Here is a 10,421-nt window from a genome sequence, read left to right as displayed (position 1 = left end):
AGTGGGTGGGTAGGGGATTGGGGGGGTGGGTATGGGGGACCTTTGGGATAGCATTGAAAATGTAAACGAGGAAAATACCTAATAAAAAATTATATAATTTCGCAACTATGCAAAATATAAGGATGCAATATGAATTGTATGAGGGGCTTCATGAACCTTAAAAAACAAAGGCAGCTGCACTAAAAAGCCAATCTATCAGAAAGATACAAAGGCAGGCAGATTCCTGAGTTCAAGATCAGCCTAGGACAGAGGTTCTGGAATGGTAGGAATGGTAATCTCAGAATGGGATTCCACCAAGTTAGCTTATTGTCTGTGCTTACTAGGGCAGGCAGATCTCTGAATTCATTTATAATGTTGAAAAGAAAAAAAAAAACTGTACTTGCTGTCTTTTCCTAAGAATCAAAGAGCTAAGGTCATAAAATGCTGATTTATAGGATATTCAAATGGGAACCTGAAGTAAATGACTGACTTGATATGTAAATAAAAGGCTGGGCTTTGGTCTGTGAAAGAGAGCTATCAAGAGAGAGCAGCTTAGAGAGTAAACACAGCTCTTTTAGAATTTTTCTAGCAGGATTTCTGACTTTGGTCAGAAAAGTCCAAAAATTGTTTTCTACCAGCTTTTCCAATTTTGGTTAGAAAACCCATGAGCTATCCAGAGATTTAAATTTTTGTTGTAGCAAGAGAGCTGCCTGGAGAGCCATGTCAAGCAGGACACAGAGCCATCAGCTTATATTCCGTGATTGACTTTGTGTCATTTCTTCTGCTGCTCAGAAACACCCCTTCTCTTGGGAATACCTCTCCAAGTCAAGGCTGGTCCTTGACAATCTATCTTTAAAAAATAAAACAGAAAAATTATAAGAACCACAACATGGAGGAAATGCTTTGAAATTCTGTGGTTTTGATATATGACATAACCATTGCAATCAGGAACACACACCTGTGCCTACCTACCTACTTACACATGCACATGGGGCAGGGGGTTAAGGGTCAAGATCATACCACCTTATCGTCTCGACTTTTAGGTTAAGGAGTACAGATCTGAAATACGGCATGTTACTGGTTTACCATCGCATTTTAAGGACTGATAGAAAGGAAAGTGTTCAGACTTGAGTGACATGATATAAATGATACTTATGAAAACCGACAGAAGGCAATGCATTGCTTAGTATGGAGAAAACTAAAAATTTCAACAAAGAGATTTTAAAGCACAAAGACTTTAAAGTGGTTCATGCCTGTATGACCAACATTTGAGAAGTGGGGGGCAGGAGGACAGCTGGATTTAGAGACTATAAATGGAGCTTGTAGTGAATTTCAGAGCAACCTGAGCTTAAGAGTCAGACCTGGTTTCAAAAACAACAAAAGACATACAATTCAATAGTTTTCCTAGAGAAATCAGAGAGCAAAAATGTTCGCATTGCCACAACTAAGGGAAAAAGTAAATCAAGTAAGGGGTTGACTTCAGTTCTACCTGAGAAAATGCTGGAGTATCTTGGGTCATTGATAAGGATGCCCAGGAAGGAAAAGCTGTCCTTTGCATTACATTAGAAGTGAGAAATGGCCTGCAACAGCATGTGTACAGTAAGTAGGCCTGGCTTGAAGGCAAGGACATAGATTATAAAAGGATCTCTGAGGATAGAGTTGAGGGAAGACTGATAAGTGACTGGAAAGGAAAAATGTAGAAAAAGAAAGAAAAGAAGGAAGGAAGGGAGGGAGGAAGAGAGGGAGAGAAGGAGGGAGGGAGGGAGGGAGGGAGGGAGGGAGGGAGGGAGGGAGGGAGGGAGGGAGGGAGGGATACTTGTAGACTTCTGACCCTGGGGAGATGAGGGAAGACTGAGAAGTGACTGGAAAGGACAAATGTAGAAAAAGAAAGAAAGACAGCATCATTTGCAGAAGTCAGAAAAAGATACCAAGACTGAATAAAATAGCAAGCAGCATTGGCAGCCTGATCAGCCAAAAAAAAAAAAAGATAAGAACTCCATACTATGGCCTTGACAGATACAAGGGCACTTGTGATTAGTAATTCAGGGACACATAGGCCATATGATGGAGGGTTGTGAGAAAATGAGAGGTGAGAAAGGAGATCTATGAAGGTTATTTTTATCCCAAATTATTATCTGAAAAGCTCCAGAAGAAGAAAAATACAAGCAATGTTGTGACCTTAACATTTGTGTTCCTCCCAGTTCCAAACTAGTGCTGAAGCCCTAAGCTACTATATAATGGTATTTGGAGATGGGGTGTTAGTGAGAAAATTGAAGTTAAATTCGGTCACAATGCCATGTTGATTATGGTAGGATTAGTGGCCATACAGAATGAGAAAGAGATTGCTGGTTGCCCAATGAGTACTAAACCGTATTTAGACACCAGTCAAAAGTTCTGGTGTGCTATTGTAAGGTTGAGTGACCAAATAGTGTTTGTGTACTACACATCTCAGAAAGCTAGAAGAATGGATTTATGACATATTTGCTATAAATAAGTAATCAGTGTTTAAAGACATGGTCATGACTAACTGGTGACACAATGATTGCACACACTGAACCATTGTGTTGTATGTGCAGTTTTTGTGTTTTTATATATCAGGTAAAAATAAAGTTAGTGTAAACAAAACAAAAGAATGAGTGGAAGTGGTCATACATGCATTTGGGAGGCTTAAGGAATCAAGAGTTTATAGCCAGTATGGAATATATCGTAAGACTATGTATCAAATAACTAATTTTAAGAAAAGAAAAGGGGGGCCAACAAGCAAGGAAGTAAATCCTCATAAGAAACTACTCAAGGTATGAGCTTTGTCTTAGATCTCTAGCCTCCACATCTCCAAAAATTTTATTATTTAAATCATTCAATCAGAAATTGAGAGAGTAGATAAAAGGACCTGCTGCTAAGCCCAGTGATCCAAGTTCAGTCACTGAGACCCAAATAGTGGAAGGAGAGAGCCAGTTCCCCTTAATTGTCTGTTGACTTCCACACACAGTATGGCACATGCATACCCATACACATACAGGCAGACAATATAGATACTAAAGTTAAAAAAAAAAAAGCTAGACCACCCAATGTATGATGTTTTGTTATAGCAGTCAAAGTTCAATAAAGACAACAACCAAAATGAGATTTTATATCAAGAAATTGGCCTTTAAATCTTATTTAAAATTGGCAAGACTGGTTTTTCAAGGATGAGGAGACACCAATGAGTGAGAGATTTGAAAGAAAACATTAGAAAGGATAATTAAGGAAGCAGAGATTTACCAAACCAGGAGGAAGTGGTACTGAGAGCATAGCACAGGAGTTCGTTTTAAATCAGGGGTGGGGGAGTATTTGGAATTTGAATAGAGCAGTTTGCAGAATCACCGCTGGGGACCAGTTATCAAGATGTTTGTTATTCTGCATACAGGCAATACTAGAATAAAATGCCAGATTAGAGAAAGACTAATGCCTAATCCACAAAATGCCTAATTGATGGGAGGGTGGAAATGGGGGACAGAGCTAATCACTGTACATATTTGAAATCCTCAAGCGACAAAAAATAAATAATATCAATTGAGAGGCGTGCTGGCTTACCACAAACCCTCATAAAGTGTTTCCCCACCAACTTTGTGAAGGGTCTCTATAGAACCCTTCAACTATTTATGAAGATAATGGAAATTTCTATTTCATTATAGCTGTGTAACTAAATACAAAAGTAGTCATTAAAAACAGTAATATTTAATTGCTTTTAAGGGAAAAGGAGGGACACATTTATCTATTATAGTCAATAAAAAGAAATAAAATATGACTAGTTCTGCACAATACTCAGCCAGAAGCATGCCTTAGAGATGTCCAATGTAACCCGGAGTGCTAGAAATATTTTTCAAGGACTAGAATTGGTTCACCTTTTCTGGGTCTGATAAATGCACAGTATTTTTATGAAATTTAATTTGTATCAAACTGTATTTCAGTATTGAGTTCTTCTAAACCCACAGTGCTGCCTAGGCTCTATTATTCTATGTGTTAAATACTTTAAATAGAGCCATCTGAACTCTAACTAATCTAACAGGCATTACTAGTGTGATTCGACCCTGACCTTTCAGGCTTCCAAGACTCTCATGTTCTCCCCCTCTAATATCTGGCAACTCTCAAATAGATATGAAGTTAGCAAATATAAGTTTCATCATTTTTTATCATTTATCCAGAAAGTAGTGAGAAAACAAAAGCATGATTTCTTATATAGACTAATCTATCAATAATATGCACAGCCTGGTTACAGATAATCATCCAGCCATCCTGTTTGTAAAGGAGGAAGTTTTTAAACACTGCCATCTACTGCAGATATCACAAACTGCATGGACATTTTATAAACTAGGAAAAAAACCACAAGAGACAATGCCATATTCTGCCATTTCTCTATTAGTAAAGTGCTGAAGATGGTTTCAAATAATTGTTTGGAAGTCATTGGAGCAATTGTTAGGAAGAATTACCCATTAAAGGTAAGCAAAAAATACATATTTATGGCCAAACCAGCTCAGTCACTCAACAGGTTCTCCAGACAGGAGCAAGGATTAAAAAGAAAAAGACAATTAGACAACATTGTAGCATGACCCCAGCCAGTTGTGAGGCTGAGTTGAGTTTAATTTTATCCAGTCCTTTTTATATCAATCTGGGCACATACAAAGAATATGGTCAGTCCTTAAGGCATAAACAAAGTAGTCAAGGAACAAGCAGGGCAAAAATCAAAGCACTAAACAAAGTCCCATGGTTGCTATGTCTAGAGGTTTATCAGGATGGTCCAGGTACAAGGAATACAATACATTCCTCTGCTGTATTTGCCTTGAGCCTACTTCATTGTCCCAACCCAGTATCAAATTCCTACCAAATTCCTAGAAGCAGCCCCAAAAGCTCTCCACATATTTACTGTTATGACAGCTTTGAAAATAACCACTCTTGCTCAAAAGCAAGATTGAAGACTGTTTGTAGGCTCTGACATGTCAAGCCTAGTTTGAAACCAGTATGCATCGCTGTCAGTGGCCACAAACCTGTTCTGACTCACTGAATAATAATCACCTTGAACAATGAGTTCAAGCCTAGTTTTTAAAATATTTTTATAATGCCTTCAGGGAAACTAAATAGATTTTCCTTTGGCTTTTAGAGTCCTTGAAATTCTCAGTTCAAGGAAGGTCAAATAATTATATCATAATGCATACAGATAACTCATCTTTTTCTACAGATTTTTATTATAATGAGGCTGCTTTCAGGAGCATAATTTAATTCATTGACTTTCTATAACTCACTTGAGTGTATATTTGCCAGCAAGTTTTATGAGTTCTATCCATAGGGCCTTTATCACCCTAACATCAGGGGGAAAATAACATTGACTAAATTCAAAGAAAAGAATGTGTTTTCTTTGTTGAGTCTCCATTTGTCTAGGAAAAAATAATCATTATCTAAACCTCAATAAATGTTATGTGTTTGTTTTTCACTGAACTGTATGATCTACTCTTTGTTCTTGCCACAATTGTCTAGCAACTTTGACAAAGGTCAGGGACTTCTATGGAATAGTTAGGGGAAAGATTGAGGCCCTGAAGAGGATAGGAACTCCACAGGAAGACCAACAAAGTCAACTAACCTGGACCCCTGGGAGCTCTCAGAGGCTGAGCCATCAACCAAAGAGCATCTCTGAGCTGGACTGAAGCCTCCGGCACAAATGTAGCAGACATGCAGCTCAGTCTCCATGTGGGTACCCCAACAACTAGAGAGGGGCTGTCCCTAAAGCTGTAGCCTGAGTGTGAAATCTATTCCCCATCAGGGCTACCTTGTCTGACCTCAGTGAGAGAAGATACACCTAATCCTGTGTGTGGTGATTGGAGAGACTTGGTGTGGTGGTGGGGAGACACCCAGAGGGAGGCCCCCCCTTACAGAGGAGAAGGGAATGGGAGATGGGAGGAGGGTCTCTGTAAGGGATAGGTCTGGAGGGTGTACAGCTTTTTGGATGTAAACAAACAAACAAATAAAAATGCATGTTGTATTTGCCCAGAGTTTTCCCCCTTCCCTAGGAGATTTCTACAGGATTATGTGCATCCTTTCCCACTGGGGCCAGACAAGGCAGTCCTCTGCTACATATGTGCCGGAGGCCTCAGATCAGTCCATATATACACTTTAGTTGGTGGCTTAGTCTCTGGGAGCTCTGAGGGGCCAGGGTTAGTTGATACTGTTGGTCTTCCTATAGGGTTGCAATTGCCTTTGGCTCCTTTAATCCTTCCCCTAACTCTTCTACAGAGGTCCCTGACCTCAGTCCAATAGTTGACTATAAGTATCTGCATCTGTCTCAGTCAACTGCTGATAGAACCTCTCAGAGGACAGCCATGCCAGGCTCCTGTCTGCAAGTATAACATAGAATCAGTAATAGTGTCAGGGTTTGCTGCTTGTGCATGGGATGGATCCCAAGTTGGGCCAGTCACTAGATGGCCTTTTCTTCAGTCTCTGTCCCATTTTTGTCCCTGCATTTCCTTTAGACTGGAACAATTCTGGGTCAAAAATTTTGAAGATGGGTGGTGGCCCCATGCCTCAACTGGGGGCCATATCTATCTACCTGGGGTGGTCTCTTCAGGTACTATCTCCCCACTGTTGGGCATTTTGATTAAGGTCATCCCCACTGAATTCTGGGAGTCCCCCAGGTTTCTGGGACTTTCTAGAGGTTCACTCCACCCCCTGCCACCACTAGCCCCTTGCAACACATTTTCATTCATTCTCCTGGCCCTCTGGGCTTCTCTCCTGTCTCCCCTGATACTTGACCCCTTACCCTGCTTTCCTCCTTCCCTCCCTCCCTCATTTCCTTCCACCCGGTCTCACAAATTAATAAAGTGTTTTAGTTCTTTTGGTATGTGATACCTTGACTCTTGGGTTTGACTTTGCATTTGCTTAGATCTGAAGAAGCATTGGCTTCTCCTGGAGGGAGCAGAGGGGAGTTCATCAGAGTCACATTCTCTCTTCAGGGCAGGAGACAGTGTTCAGACAGGGGACCAAGTAGTGCCTCTCCTGGAGGAAGCCTCAGAGAGCTCCATAATAAAGAGTTCGCCTACAAGAGTTCCTGGATTCAATCTCTAGCACCACCACACAAAAGGAAAAAAAAAAAAAAAGAAGGTTAAAAGTTAAATTTTAAAATAGACATTTTATTCTACATGGCTGTAGGTGTTAATTACATTTCCTAGTTGAATCATCTCTTTTATGGCTGTAGTTGTGTCACGTGACAGCAGTCTCTGTTCTAGAATGAGTGGACTTTAGGAGTCAACAGCCCAACTGGTTCACATAACCCATTTCAAGTCTTAAGTAGGTTTATGGCTATGTTGCTTGAGTCTTTTAAAATGATTTTTGTATAAAGAGTTCCTACTCATTAGGAGGAAACTGTTATGTATTAGGATATTAAAAAGCTAATGACTGAGCTTCGGTGCTATTAGTCTAGGGAAACTGCCTGGATCTATGTACTTCAGGGCAAAGAACTGTCTGCACAACTCTTATCCATCTGAACACCAGAATCTCGCCATCTGCAGCTGCTGAGGCTTCAGATTAAATACTCACAGCCACTGTCTCCCCTCAAAGCTGAACAACTCTGTGTTAACCTGGGTCTTTTATTCTGAATGGCTAGAAGCAGGTCCAAAGGGAAAATTATTAAAGATGTAAGGATTTTAGAGGAAATATGTTTGAGAAGCTTGGGATTTGGTTGAACACCAGGAAGAGTTGCCAGCTCTCTAGTAAAGTCCAACAAGGAAAGGGAGGGGAAAATGGGTGGGTGTATGCTCAATTACCACATACTCTGCGAAAGTTCTAGAAGATTCATTAGGAAGACCGCCAGTTTACACCATTCATCAGAGCACAAAAATAGAGCTGTCTGGGTATCCTTTGGCATCCTTATGGAGAATGTTATGTCAATGAAATTGTAAATTGTTACAGTGGTTTTCAAGGACAGCAGCTGGGGCCCTGTGCTCATTTGCATAAAGAAGAAAAATGATTGTTAGAAGAGAAAGCATTGACAGGAAGAGGTGAAAAGGAGACAGAAAACAAAAGACAGATTGGTTTTTCAAGAAGCAGTGCATGCCTTTAATCCCAGCACTTAGGAGTCAGAGGCAGGTAGATTTGTGAATTCGAGGTCAGCCTGGTCTACAAAGTAAGTTCCAGGACAGCCAGGGCTATACAGAGAAACCCTGTCTTGAAAAACAAAAAAAAAAAAAAGAGAGAGAGAGAGAGAGAGAGAGAATTGTTTTCACTATTCTGGTTTTTTTGCCTTTCCAGATTTGAAAAATGTTCTTTCTATGTCTTTGAAGAATTGTGTTGGAATTTTGATGGGGATTGCATTGAATCTGTAGATTGCTTTCAGCAAAATGGCCATTTTTACTATGTTAATTCTGCCAATCCACGAGCATGGGTGATCTCTCCATTTTCTGAGATCTTCTTTGAATTTTTCTTTAGAGACTTGAAGTTGTCATACAGGTCTTTCACTTGTTTGGTTAGAATTACCCCAAGATATTTTTATATTATTTGTGGCTATTGTAAAGGAAGTTGTTTCCCTAAAACAATGGAGAAAAAGAAAGCATCTTCAATAAATGGTGCTGGTCTAACTGGCTGTCTGTATGTAGAAGAATGAAAATAGACCCATATTTGTTATCTTGTACAAAGCTCAACTCCGAGTGGATCAAGGACCTCAACATAAAACTAGATACACTGAACCTAAAAGAAGAGAAAGTGGGAAAGAGCCTTGAACTCAACGGCACAGGGGGAAATTTCCTAAACAGAACTCCAATGGCTCATGCTCTAAGATCACGAATTGATAAATGGGACCTCATGAAACTGGAAAGCTTCTGTAAGGCAAAGGACATAGTCAATAAGACAAATCAGCAACCAGCAGACTGGGGAAAAAAATCTTCACTAACCCCACATCAGATAGAGGGCTAATATCCAAAATATATAAAGCACTCAAGAAAGAAACTCAAAACACCAAACAACCCAGTCAAAAAAAGGGGTATAGAACTAAAATAAGAATTCACAACTGAGAAATCTCGAATGGCTGAGACGCACCTAGAGAAATGTTCAAAGTCCTTAGTGATTACAGAAATGCAAATCAAAAGGACCCTGAGATTCCCCCTTACACCAATCAAAATGACTAAGATCAAATCCTCAGGTGACAACACATGTTGGAGAGGATGTAGAGAAAGAGGAACACTCCTCCATTGCTGGCGGGATTGCAAACTGGTACAACCACTCTGCAAACCAATCTGGAGGTTCCTCAGGAAAGTGGAAATAGATCTACCTGAAGACTCAGCTACACCACTCCTGGGAATATACCCAAAAGATGCCCTACCAATGCCACACAGGCACACGTTCCACTGTATTCATAGCAGCCTTATTTGTGATAGCCAGAAGCTGGAAACAATCTAGATGTCCCACAACAGAAGAATGGATACAGAAAAATGTGGTTCATTTACAAAATAGAATACTACTCGACTATTAAAAATGAGGACATCCTGAGTTGTGCAGGCAAATGGATGGAACTAGAAAATATCATCCTGAGTGATGGATACTTGGATACCCCCCCCAAAAAAGGACATGGGTGGTATGTACTCACTAATAAGTGGGTATTAGCCAATAATAATAGTAGTAGTAGTAGTAGTAGTAGTAGTAGTAGTAGTAGTAGTAATACAGAACACACAAGATGCAGTCCACAGAACTCAAAATGCTCAACAAGCTGAAGTGCCCAAGTGAGGACACCTCAGTCCCACTTGGAAGAGAGAAGAAAGTAATCACAAGTGGGGATGAAGGGAGAGACCTGGGAGGGAAAGTGGATGGGGGCAGGGGGTAGTGATGGGGAGAGGGGAGCCTGATCTAGTATTGGGTAAGCGAAAAGGACTGAAGTCCTGATGGCCAGCAGAAAGAATGGAAACAGGCAACCTCAGGAAATAGGATGCTGGGAGAACCCTCCAGAATGCACTAGAGACCTAGAGATGAGAGACTCTCAGGACTCAAAGGGAGGGGACCTTAGATGAAATGCCCAACAATAAAGAGAGGGAACTTTCAGAGCCCACCTCCAGCAGGAAGGCAGGACTTTAAGTGAGGGATTGGGTGGCCATCCCACGGTCACATCTCTGACCCATAATTGTTCCTGTCTGAAAGAATTACAGATATGGAAATGGAAAGGAACCTGAGGAAAAGAAGGTTCAGCGACAGGCCCAAAGAGAGATCGAGCTCAAGGGGAGGTCCCAAAGCCTATTACTGAGGCTATGAAGTGCTCACAAAAAGGGACCTATTATGACTGTCCTTCGAAAGACCCAATAAGCAACTGAAAGAGTCAGATGCAGATGTTTGCACCCAACCAATTGACAGAAGCAGCTGCCCCTGTTGTTGACCAAACCACATAGTCTTCCCCCAAAAGGAGAACTACAGACCAACTTTTCTTATGAACAAAG

The 10,421-nt window shown here is 40.6% G+C and overlaps 1 non-coding gene across 1 annotated transcript; it reads left to right on the top strand.

Annotated features, from left to right (window-relative positions):
• The first annotated feature begins 536 nt into the window (after positions 1–536).
• On the top strand, positions 537–601 carry Gm24512. Its single transcript, XR_003956063.1, has one exon. It is a non-coding gene; the product is annotated as a U7 small nuclear RNA (small nuclear RNA).
• Positions 602–10,421: the final 9,820 nt, after the last annotated feature.

Source organism: Mus musculus, chromosome 5 (assembly GCF_000001635.26).
Source record: "Mus musculus strain C57BL/6J chromosome 5, GRCm38.p6 C57BL/6J".
Classification (NCBI taxonomy): domain Eukaryota; kingdom Metazoa; phylum Chordata; class Mammalia; order Rodentia; family Muridae; genus Mus; species Mus musculus.
The sequence above is the reverse complement of the archived record's forward strand: the minus strand, read 5'-3'. Positions and strand labels throughout refer to the sequence as shown.